We start from the raw sequence: 12,933 nt of genomic DNA, 5'->3' as shown, positions 1-12,933 counted from the left end.
GTAATACAAATCGATAATGAGTTTTTGCGGATTAAATTTTGCCGGATGATCGGACAAACCGAGTTTGATTGACAGAAAGGTTTTTAATATGGATGACACAGACTGCGTATCTCCTTTTTAGACTGCTGAGTTACATCTTCCATAAATTTCGCCAATGCGCGCTCGAAATATTTATAGATGTAAATATACAGGGCGATTTACATTTTGCGCTGTAGGCTTTTGACAAAATGTCGGAATAATGAGGTATTGAATTGTTGTCGTCCCAGTGTTACCCATCAATATCGATGTCAATTACTGAGTTTTTGTTTCTTGGTATTCGACGTGATGGTTTTTTGCTTCATCACCGAGGAATGCTGCTCTCGTATGGATTTCGTGAGTATTTTTCGGTCGAGATTAATCGTAACATTTATGGGAAGGGATAAGAAATCTGTCTTTAAGTCGTGCAACTAAAACAAACTATCAGCTTCACTCCCATCGAACGAAATCTTTGATATTTACAGATCGCTGTCTGCGAAAGAGTCATTAAGTCCGGTTTTAGTTATCTTCTCGGACGATTAGTCAACTGACAGGTCGAAATCAGGCCGCCAAACGGAAAAATGACTGGTAACCGATTTAATTAACACTCAAGATGAGAATGAGATAATGACGCGATTTGTATTAAATATAATTTGTTTTCGGTGTTTTAGATAAACCCTAATTAAGAGCAATTATTTAAGTCACTTCTTCAATTAAGGGATTAAATAATTAAGCGATGGAATTGATACTTTCCAGTAATGCATTTCATTAGGTTAAAGATATTTAAGCTGATGACTCTATCAGCAGGAAATATGTTTAAATATTAGCGTTGATGGTCAATTAGGATTTTTCTTTATGCGTTTATTTTGTAGCTTTCGGCTTCGTTAAAAGTCAAACTTGTAAATTGAAGTTGCATCGGATGTAGACATAACAGTAACTAGTGCCGAGAATAGTATTTTTCGCACGGGCAAGATATTGTGTCAACTCGTGCCGAAGGCGAGTGGCACGATGCCTTACAAACGCGATAAGTGCTCTTGGCACGTGCCTCCCAGTCGTAGATTAAAAGTGAAACGTCCGTGTGGTTCCTTGTGTGTATTAGTCCCAGAATTTGCATGAAAATTCCTAAGTTTTTTTAATCTTTAAATATCTCTTTGCGCGATATATAATGAATCTCTAATGATAAAAAAAAATGAAACAGATTCTTGAATTTTCGGCAAAAATCAAATTGAATGAATGTGAGTTAAAGTTTCCACCTCTTTACATCCATCGTGCCTATATGATACATGAAAAAATAAACCACATTAAAGTACTCAAGAATAACTTTCCAATATATTTTTGCAATGGGTTCTCAAAGCCTCACCTTTTCATCTTTTTCACTTCAAAAATCATCAAAACAATATCCCATTGGTTACGTAATATAACGTAATATAAATTGTACCTATGAATTTTTCGAGGTATTTTCGAACGTAGTTCTCTCATTGCATGTCGGTATTATAGCGTAGCAAAACATACACGCAACCAAATTTATATGGAATCACTCAGTAATTACAAGAAATAAGTGTTACACTTGAAAAGAATCATTTTAAGATAAACAGAGGTTTATCCAAAAATATAGTGTTTTAGGAAAAAAGTTATCAAAACGCATTCTAAAACTGAAAAAATTATGACAAAAAATGTGAATTTCTCTGTAAATTTAACGTAAGGTAAATGAAAGTTTCGGAAAAAATAACAGATTTTTTTTTAATTTAATAATCTGTATTGTGTCCTCTACCGATAATACAAAAACGAATTCGATGAGGCATGCTTTCTATTAAGATATCAACGACGACTTGGGAAAAATTTCTCAATTTTTCTAATACTGCTTACATTAATTGTTCGGCGTGGCCATGGTTATTTTGACGAGCTCTAATACTTCTTTTAATCTATTCCACATGTGTTCAAGTGGGTTAAAATCTGGTGAATCCAAAGGCCAATCGAAAACCGTCACATCTTCTATTTCTAAAAAAATTCTACTAGGTCCGCTGGTATGTGGAGGTGCATTATCGTGCATGAATGAGAGAAAATCGAAAGTTCCTCTCCAAAGCCTTACTACGGGTTGCAGTACTAGATCATTATACTTTGGATCTGTTAGTATTTTTTTTAATAAGACTTAAAGGAGTTGTGTGTCAATCACAATGCTTCCCCAAAATATTACAGTTCCTCTTTTATATATATTAATTATCGTGTCCTGTGGTCACTTTTCTACAAGTCCTCCTAGATCTATTCTTTAGATTTCCCAACTTCAGAAATCTTCAATAAGTTTTGAAACAATCTCTTGTGTACTCTCACCGTTCATATAATTTCCCTCTGGGAGATGCCCTGTTCCGAAACAGTAAGAATGTTCCTCCTTTGAATGTCTGATAGCCCCATGTAAAGAATTGAAAAAAAAATTGCGCAAAGAAAAATCTTATAATTTTGCTGAGATTACATAGGAACATTAAAACCAACAGAACAGGAATAAATCTGTTCATGTTTTTATAAAATAACCGTTTTTATTAGTAAACACATTCGATTTTTATTCACTCGTTATGTTTTCGCAAGATCATTTTTTCCCCGTAAATACTGGGCGATTCCACATAAGTGCGGTTATGTGTTTATTGCCGGTCCATGTGGCAACATTAGTTCAAATAAATTGTTAACCTCTAGATAATTACCTACTTATACCTCCTAAAGGTCCAAACTATAAATCGCCTCACGTTTTACTAATACCTAGAATGTCTACCGCCTATCTTAGCAGTCAGTTTTTAATCCAAAATATCAATCTCAATCATACCAGATTTATTTGACCATATCTCTAGATGCCCATTGGGCTATCATCGACCCATCGCTAATCCTGGGTGCACCGATCCGAACCTGAATAAAATTCGACAGTAGCGGTCTACGACTCAAAAGAGAGTTCCCACGGTCTAAACGGATATTTCCAAGCAGGAATTTTTGGGTCAGGAATGCCCAATTTGAAATACAGGGAAGAGATTGACCGTTGGCATGTATGGTGAAGGACAAATTACATCAAAAAGTTATGTAAATAATTTTTAATGCGATTCATCACACCGTCGGTTTTCGTTAAATCTATTATAAAAAAAAAGACGTATTAAGCTCCGTTGCCATGGAGCGATCCCAAGTTTAAGAATAAAGAGGGTTCGCTCTGTATATTTGTCGCGTTTTATTTTTCGTCACAAACGAACACCGAGTTGTAAATTTCCTGCTGTCTGTCACCGTGAGGAATGCTGACAGGAGACGGGAAATGTCCGCAGAATTTCGACACAAAAACATTATTTATTACTGTACAAAAGGTCTTTGGGTATGCCATCGCTGAAGCAATGCGTTTTTGTGACCCGCTAGAAGAAGCGAAGACTCGAAGTTTGGGCGAAATGTACCCGAACCAAACAATATGTTAATTAGTTCATTCCGCAGCCATTCAATTTTGAACACCTCTATCTCCGTCCTCCCTTAATTATCCCCAATTCTCCCTCAAGGTGCGAATGAGCGATCCCACAGCAGTGGTTCGCAATTAGTCCTCTCGAGATGGACCACCCACAAAAGGGAGGCCCCCGGGGGATCGACACGATATAGATATCACCCGGTGAAGCCCCGAGGAGAGAGCCTGACTTGCAAAACGACCGGATGCTGAGGCTTTGTTTTTGTTACTGTTCGACTTTTAATGAAATACTTCGTAATAATTGAGAGGATTAAAGAAGCAAAACTAATTATTGATATATATATTCGATCTACCTGGTTTGCAACATAACAAATCAAAAATACCAAGAGTCAAAACTTGCAAGTGATGGTGGATGTCTACAAACGATATTCTAAAGGATCTTCCCACATGGTGATATAAATTTACCATGAGATAACAGTCTTTAACAAACATAAGATTCCCTACCATAAATATTTCAAAGCAACATTTTTCTACATAAATAAATATTATAAATTAGGAAAAATTGACAATATCACGAATAAATTCTAAAAGAGATATACCTAGTAAATCAACTTGGGACTTTGTATGACTAAATAAATTAATAATAAAATTTATAGGTACAATCTCCCTTAGATCTTATACAGGGTGGCGCACTTCTGCTCCCGCTTTCCATAGCTCGATCACCATTGGAAGTGTATACTTTGCCTGTGTCTTAAGACATATTTCAGGAAAATACTTCTAACTACGCAGGGTGCCTCAAAAAGCTTCACAATATCGAACGATTTTTTTTATGGAACACCCTATACTTTTTCACATTTCTGTACATCCTCCAAAACCTTGTCGAAATTGGTTGAAAAATACTGGCGAACAAAATTAAAACTACAAAAAATAGCATTTGCACCGCTGGATTGAAGAATTAATAAAAAAATAGAAACAATGTTCATTTAAAGAAACTAAACAAGGAGCTTATTAAGCATATTTTAACAGTTTTATTTAAAAAACTGCAATGACCGATATTGTACAGGATGTCTAAAATTTAGAGTAAAATTTTTTAAACTTAAAGTACCTTATTTTTCTTATTTTAAATTGGAACCTCCGTATTTTTCAATCTAGTTCGTTGTAGAGTTCAAAAACAAACATTTTTCTAACCATATGTCTGTCGCAATTCCCAATACGCCAAAAGTTATTCATATCATAAATGCTCCAATTACCATCGACAATACCATTGATGCTTGAACGGCTAACAAGCTTGAAGCCTCAATACTTATTAAGAGCTTGACCACAAGCAAATCTTAAGTGAAGTTTTGTATAAGTTAAATTTCAGACTTTCTTTCCAATCAGGACTTATGACTCAATTGAAAAACCATCAGTTCATTTGCGAATTGACAAAAACCAGTCCCTGAATTTTGTTATTTGGATCTAAAATCGTCCTTTTAGAGTGGTTGTCACCCATGTGTTGGTATATTTTTCTATTTTTTATTTTTTGAATAAAACCATTCCATGCAGCAAAATTGAAAGTATTTTTGATATCTTACAAAATTAGAACGTGAAATTCTTCATATTAAGTCGAATAAGTATTTCTTGAATTTTTGTGTCGGCTGTAGATCACTAAGCAGTCGTTTCAATATGCTCCTGTAGACATGTAGTAAATTGTGAAAAATTTCCTAAACAGGTCTAAGAATCGTCTCAATGATGTCTATAGGTTGCTATCTCATCTCTCTTCGCCTTCATTTTATCCAGCAGTATTAGCCTATATGTCTTCCATATTTCTGAAAATTTACCTTTCCTAAGGACCAGGTTTATTATTTTGGATTCCCGAGCTCATGCAAAGTAGGTTCAAGAAATTCATTGATTCCATAAAAAACCAGATGTGGAGCTTTCGACGTGATACCATACGGTGGAAGGTAATTGAAGTAAATAGAGTCGGATTCCATTGCATTTACTTCCTCCTCGGAACGGTAATATCTCCGAATTTTCATGTAATTGCGACTTAGTTTCTTGCTGTGTTCTCTTTTATATAGGTTATGTAAATTTTGATGTGGAAAGAGGCAATATCATCATTCTTTGACTAACATGGGAAAAGTGTACTTTTCACACTCATATAAGCGTATAAAACAAACACATGATTTGTTGTTGCTGGTAATATGCAATGTGCGTTTTTGAGAATGTAGTATTTGCGTATTTTTTCTATTTCCAGGGTATTCATAGAAAAATAACTATTTTTACGAGCGGGCAGCGAGTACGCATTTTCCATTACCAGAGAGCTGGGTATTTCGAGGTTTTTTGTTTAACGATCACCCAGCAAAATGGAGAAAGTTTTTCCTTCATCAATCCGTCAAGAATATTTGAATTAACATGAAACGTAATAACGTATAGGTGGCAGAAAGAGTAGGGGTAAAACTAGAAGTGAGTGTTTACAAGAAGCTGAAAGGTCTCTCTCCAATCGGCGGCCTATCTTCCGTTCTATTTCTTTGTTCTCAACTGATTTTCTTTGGTTACCTCCACGGAGAGTCTTTCTAAACTCAACCCTAAACCATTCTAGCAATTCAACTAGGAAACTTAATATCCACCCTGTGGCTTATGGCAGTAAAAAATTCTAATTGCATGGTTTCGTCATCTGCTTCATTACCACTTTTGCTGCCGTTACTGCTACTGCTTACATGTTATTAAGTGCCAAAATTCCGGTTTCATATTTATTTGAAATATTCTTGATTGATTGGTTAAGAAAAAGTTTTCTCAATTTTGCTAATATTATTAGCTAAAGAATGATCTCTAAAGACAACCTTACAGTAAGCAGTGAACTCGAAACGTAGGTCATTGATTAAGCCATCTACTATTTACACACAAAGATATATAGCTGAGTTTAACCAAGACATGGTTGAGCTACTTAAACTCTTAGTTCAGTTTTTTTCCAATAGTCACCCGTTAGAATATAACTATGAATATTCTTTCTTAATGGGGTTGAGAGGGACAATTTGGTAACCTATCTCGACATAATGTAACTTATTACTAAACATGAATCTTTCTAATGGCAAATTCAACTGACACATACGTTCACGTGATCAAAACCAAAACGTTTTCCATCCAGGGTGTTTGATAAAGTTGTTACAAGAGTTGAGGAGGTGAAAGTAGAGCCAAGTAGTAAAAAAGAGTTCCTTTGAATATTAATCCGACGAAGCACCGTTTCTGAGATACAGAGTTTCAAAGCGATCTTATCCTTTAAATATTTTTGTAAAATAGCTTTCTTTTCGGTTAAGATAATTTACTGAAAATTGTAGGTAATAATCACACCATAAGGGTCTTTAACTATCACAAATTTGATCAAAATCGACTATAAATAAAAGTAATTTTTGTAACTACCTTTAACAGAAAATTTTAGACGTTTTTCATTTGTCTTGTATTATCTACTAAATAATTTCTTTTGTCGATTAAACTTTTTTGAAGAAATAATTCTCTATTTTTTTAGTATTCTGCGTAGTTTAGTCATAAATAATAATTTTTTAAATAATGTATGGCTCAGATCAGTAAAATTTTTTTTTTAATTTTCACATAGTGGGCATCTTTCGCGGTGACAGGGATTACAGTGATTATCACTTACATGTTTTTTGAATGCATTTTATGATTCAAAGTTAAAATCTAAAATTTAACATAACAATTTATTTCTTTTACTCTTTTGCTTTATTATGTTTATTAACAAGCAGCAATTAACTAGTAACAGGTACTCCTGTGGATTTCTTTCAGCACGCGGACTATTTACATTACAGAAAGTGGCAATCACTACAATGAAACTGTCGCCATCAAAGATGGTTACAATTTGAAAATGTTTAAAAAATGTTACTGTTTTGAATGAAACATTATCTAAAAAAATGACTATTTGTGACTGAACTAAGCAGAATTCGAAAAAAAGTCGAGACACTTTTTTTCAAAAAAGTCCAATTCATTAAAAAATTATATTATTTGCTTGATCATTCAAATGAATAAAAAATATTCGAAAATTTTCTGTTAAGGCCAGTTAGAAAACTTCCCTTATGTATAATGAATTTTGATGAAGTTTCTAAATGTTAAAAATCCATATGGTATGATTAGTACCTACGTTTTGCATTCCATTATTTTAATCAGAAAGAAAGTTATTTTAAAAAATATCCCATTAATAGAACCTTTTTGAAGGGCCCGATCTCAGTAACAGTGCTTCTTCGGATCAATGCTTACAAGACCTTTTTTTTTAACTATTTTGGTTCTGCGTTCACCTCCTCCAAAGTTTTGTACCATCTTTTCCAAACACCCTGTATTAGCGATATTAAGATTCACCATAAAAAGAATCTATTATTAAGCGACGTCTTTGTTGTTACATTTAATATCTTCATCTAAGAATCGGGTGTTTCGTCATAGCGGATAATAAATGACCGAAGATGACAAGTGGTAAAATATCCGCAAGTCACCGCGCAAGATCTCCAGGTGGCTGATAGCAATGATATCTGTATAATCATTAGTTGTAAAGAAAGAATACCACGATGAATACCTTTTAGTTGCGAGCTTGGTGGGCAATCGTTCAATAGAAGAATTTAATTTGTTAAATTTATTCATCGAATGCCGGAGATGTTTGGCTTTGAATTACGAACCATAATTGGTCGATTCAGAACTCAGAAACTGCTCTCGCTCGAATAGACTTGAGACCAATAAATTACTCGTTATCAGAGGTAAAGAATCCACAAAAATGACATTTCTCGACTAGTTCTTGGTGCGCCACCAGAATCACAATGAAGTTTCAGTGATGGTGTACAGGATAACCACCGCACGTTCTTTCACAAACTTGTAGGCAGGCGGCTGCGGTGCGTTTATGATAGATATATCTCGTAGTCTTTTGGGTTTATTACTTTTAGGTTTATAGTATGAAGATTGCTGATTTAATTAAGTAACCAAGGACTTTGTCTATAAAAATGTCAGACAAATTATAAAATTTAGAGAGAATTAACAAATATTATTATCTCTTAAAGTTTTTGCTCTACCGTCTGGAATTATGTATTTTCGAAGTACTGGTCATTTCGACTTTCACAGGTATCGAGTGGTATACTTACTGGCCCATTTAGAAAGTGATTAGTTTTATATTGGTCCGAACTAGTCTGGACTTGCCCATTGATGGCTTTTTTTAAAGGTGAACTGTTCCGAGTTTTAGGAACATTTATTGGTATAAAAAAAAGATTTGATTATCTGGGCCACCAAAGACAATTAATACTTAGTTTTAAAGGATGTTTTCTATACATAGAAGAACCTTCGGCGACACGTGTTTCTACATATTGGCTTCATCAACCATGCTTCTGCATAAATACATATAGGGTGGTACAAAAAAGGAGGTAGACATAGTAGGCATGAGTTTAGTCTTTCTTGAAACCACCCCAAGTTTCTCTAATTTCAAGCTCAGGATATTCATAGCAGCTTCGCCAAGGATTCCTGTTGTGATTCGCTCGGTTAGGAATACGAAGAAATGTTAAAATTAAATGAAAAAATTCTTTGGTCCGGATGAACATAAGCGTAAGAAAATTAGTGATAAGTCCAGAAAAGGTCGGAAGCTCAAGTGCAAATTGAAAGATGATATTGAGTAACCGACTTCATCTGCTTCGTCAGGTTATCAACTTGAAGTAACCTGAACTGACCTGAGCCAACTTTTGCCATATGTACGTTTATGTATACATAACTTTACCATTTTTACATATTCTAGTCTGGATACAGCACAGCAGGTATTCATGACGAAGCTGTTGTGGATATCCCGAATTAATCTATGATATTGGTAAAATTTTGGGTGTTTCACGGAAGGTTGGTCAATTTTTGGTTCCCTCTTTTTTCGTTCGTGTTTTGGTCGCCAATTTGAAATCCACTTTGAACATTTCCCTCTAAGGGAGATCGCAAACAAACAGTTCAGTCAACTGCCTCATCAATTATATTATCCTCCCACAACAATTAAACAATCATCGATATAAGCAAGAAGATTTTTCTTCAGTATAGTAATATGAATTTGCGACATTCTTCCCAAAGTTATTTTTTTATCGTGCTTCAACCAGTGTGGAACCTATTTTATTTTATACAGGGTGTCTAAACAAACCCTGGATATAAGAGATTATTAGCATGAAAAATTGGTTTTCACTTTTTTGCGCTTGCACGGATTATCCATTGGAAAAATTTTTAAATGGAGATAGTTTTGAGCAGTTTTGGCTCAAAAACTATTCCAAATTTAAAAAGTTCGAATATTCCGCGTAATCGTTCGATTGGTTGGTAAGAATTAATGTCAGAATTTAACCAACAAAGTCGACAATAATGCAAGAGTAAAAGCCCCATGTGAAATAAACTTTCTCTTTTTTCTATTTAACCTTTTATTTAAAAGCAACAATAATTTTGATTCTGACCAATCGCGGCCACGAACGGTTACGCCGGACATTCAAATTCTTGAAAGTTGGAGACGTTTTGATTCAAAACGGTTCTACTTAGAAAAACGAAAAAATGGTGGAATGATGGTCTTGAGTACCGTAATCTCCACGTAAAAATTATTCAATTGTATAATCATTGCAAGGATAAAAAAAATAAAAACCGATTTTCCATGTTAATCTCCTACGTTCAGGGTTCACATGGACACCCGGCTTACAAACGAGGCATAGACGTCGTCTCTTTTCCATCACCATCTTTTCGGTATAATCTCTTTGGACATTACTGTTCCATCTGGAACTTAAACCGGCGATTCGGGAAACTTAAGCGGTTGTTTTGAATTTTCTATAATTGATCGAGTTTGCTTTTCTTTCTTTAAGGTTAAATCCACATCTCTCATTTCCACCGCAAACAACGCCTGTTGTTCCTGAGATATGGAGTAGGCCGAAGAAAACGAGAACAAATTTAAAATTCCGCACTTGCGTTCATTTCAGGAAAGATTACTTGATTCCGTTTTTGTCGACAAGATGCACTTGATGTGAAATTCAGAAGAGCCTTCCGAGATGGGCCGTTTTTGTGGGCGATATTACCATCGAAATGACATGTTTAGACTTGTAGATTATCATGCTTACAACTTGTGTACACTGCCTGTCCATATTTTTGTACCCGTTTGCTCATCCTTTTTCTCACGCCGGGCATCCACAAGAACGGTCTCATATTTTTGAAGCAACCAAGTTGAAAAGCTGAAAGGTAAAAGTGAAGAAAACAAATGTCTTGCTGTATGAACAGTTATCTTACTTTCTTGAAGGTATGAAAACTTATGTTATGACCCGTTTACATAATGACCTACTATACGCATTAAAATGTCCCCTCGGGGTAGCAGTAGTAGTACGTAGTAGTACTGTGCAGTGGCAGCTAGTATGTTTAAAAGTCATTTTCGGCTAGTGTATGTTTGCTTCATTCCCGTTCACACAGCATAAATTTGCAGTTTTTCAGTAGTGAGTTAAAGAATGAGAGTGCCCGCTGACGGGCGTACATCAAGTCCAACTGTTCGCTTTTTACTGGCGTCTCGACAATAAATTGCAACTTTTTTACACCATGCTTTATTTATCAGTATTTATTAATTGTTTATTGGCAGTTTGACAGCTTGAGGGCTGTCAGGTGCCCATATTACATTTAGCTGCTTACCCATTGGGAATGCATTGCAACCTTTCGAGGAATGCGAATAATTTTAACCAAATAATCAGGTGCAATTTTCAACGTACTGTTTGGTAATTTGTTCACTGTATGTAAAGAATTTAAGTGGATAAATGTGTTATTTTAAAAGATCGATAAATCTGGTTCAAGTAACCGGAACAAAAATTCCATGGTTGGTTTTAAAATGCATTCTTTCTGTTAATTTATGGCTTTGAATTATTTATGCTCAAATGAAATAAAAGTAAATAATTTTATATTTTAATAAGCGTTGAAATAAATTCTAACTTTAACGTACCTTCATGAGGTTAGAAAAGCTTTTTATCGGAAGTGAGCTGTATGATTTACTCCTAAAGTATCCTCTTCTGATCATAGAACACCCTGTGTGTACTGATATTTTAGTTTACATTTACATCAAACAGCAGCATTATAATTAATCACCTTCGAGTCTTAACCCTCATCTTAACAATTCTCTCTGCTGACTCGACCCTCCATGCACAAAGTTATATTGGGTTTAACCCAATACCAAAAGAAACCTCGATCCCTGCCTCTGTGGTTTAGTTTTAATTAAATTGTTTGGCTCTAGAAACCAGAGATTAAACCAGCTTTGCGTTGAAATATGTCTTCATTCGATGTTCAAATAGTTTTAAATTCTTCATGCCTTGGTAGCTCTCTCCTTTTTTCCTCTTTACAGGCTTATTCAATTATATAACGTTAAAGAGTTGGTAAAGAGCCGATCATTTGCTTTAACTTTGTTTACAAATTGTTCTTTAAGCAATTAGCTGAACTTGTTGAATGGGGACATATTCAAATATTTCATTGCCTAATACGTAGCCCAGAAAATTTTGAGGATAAATATTAGTTTCTCATTTTAAAACAGACTGATTTAAGTCTATCTTAAAAAATTCCGAATTGCATACAGAATGTTTTGAACCTTTTTATTCGGAGTTCAATATATCCGAAAGTAAAAAAAAAAACGATCAATTAGGCGCATCTTTGAACTATAGGACAGGGACACTTCACCATACATGAAAATTCCTCATTGACTCTTTCTCCTATTATTTGATATATGGGCTCTGTTGCGTGATAGTCTATGATATGGAAAAGCCCAAACGTGGTTATGTTTCCCAGCAAAACAAAAGAAAGTTTATTCCAAAAAATTGCAAAAACCAACAAATGGATTATTCGACATCACTATCAAGGAGGTAACTATTCAACACAATTAAATTTAATTAAACGTGATTATTAAATTTACAACCATCCGAACATACAATTTGCACGTCCCAAAACACACCAACTTTTTTAACGTATTTATCATGACAAATTCTTATCTACTGCGAACTTTTTAATGAACTCCAAAAACATATTTAGATGGTAAAAATTGGACAGTTTACGTAGTACCGCCCGGAAATGGACCCAAGGGCGATAACCACTATTCAGAATTCCTTTCACGAAGCAACACACAAAGAATTAAATGATGAAGGAGATCTGGAGGCCAGATTTGATGCAAAACAGACAAGAAACGTATTTTCAGATCGAAGAAATGCTGTTTCAACGCGGTGTCGAAAGACAGTAAATCGCTTTCATTTTTCTTCTAATAGGCGTCATATTAGATTTCCGAATTTTTCCGTTAGTTTTTAGTTTTAAGCGTTCAGCAATGAATCACTCACTGCTTCATCGCCACATTTTTGTTTGTGGCCAGTCCTCTGTATTAAATAAACATAACTGTGTCGTTAGAACCTTCCGATTACGTTAGCGCTTGTTGATCCTCGTGCTCTAGAACTTAAATCCTAAACCTCGTTTCCCATTTATGCCTATTCTTTAAGTGTTCGCCAAAACGTCTGTCCGTAGTA

The sequence above is a fragment of the Euwallacea fornicatus genome, chromosome 5, assembly GCF_040115645.1.
Source record: "Euwallacea fornicatus isolate EFF26 chromosome 5, ASM4011564v1, whole genome shotgun sequence".
Lineage (NCBI taxonomy): Eukaryota > Metazoa > Arthropoda > Insecta > Coleoptera > Curculionidae > Euwallacea > Euwallacea fornicatus.
Note: the sequence above shows the minus strand (reverse complement) of the source record.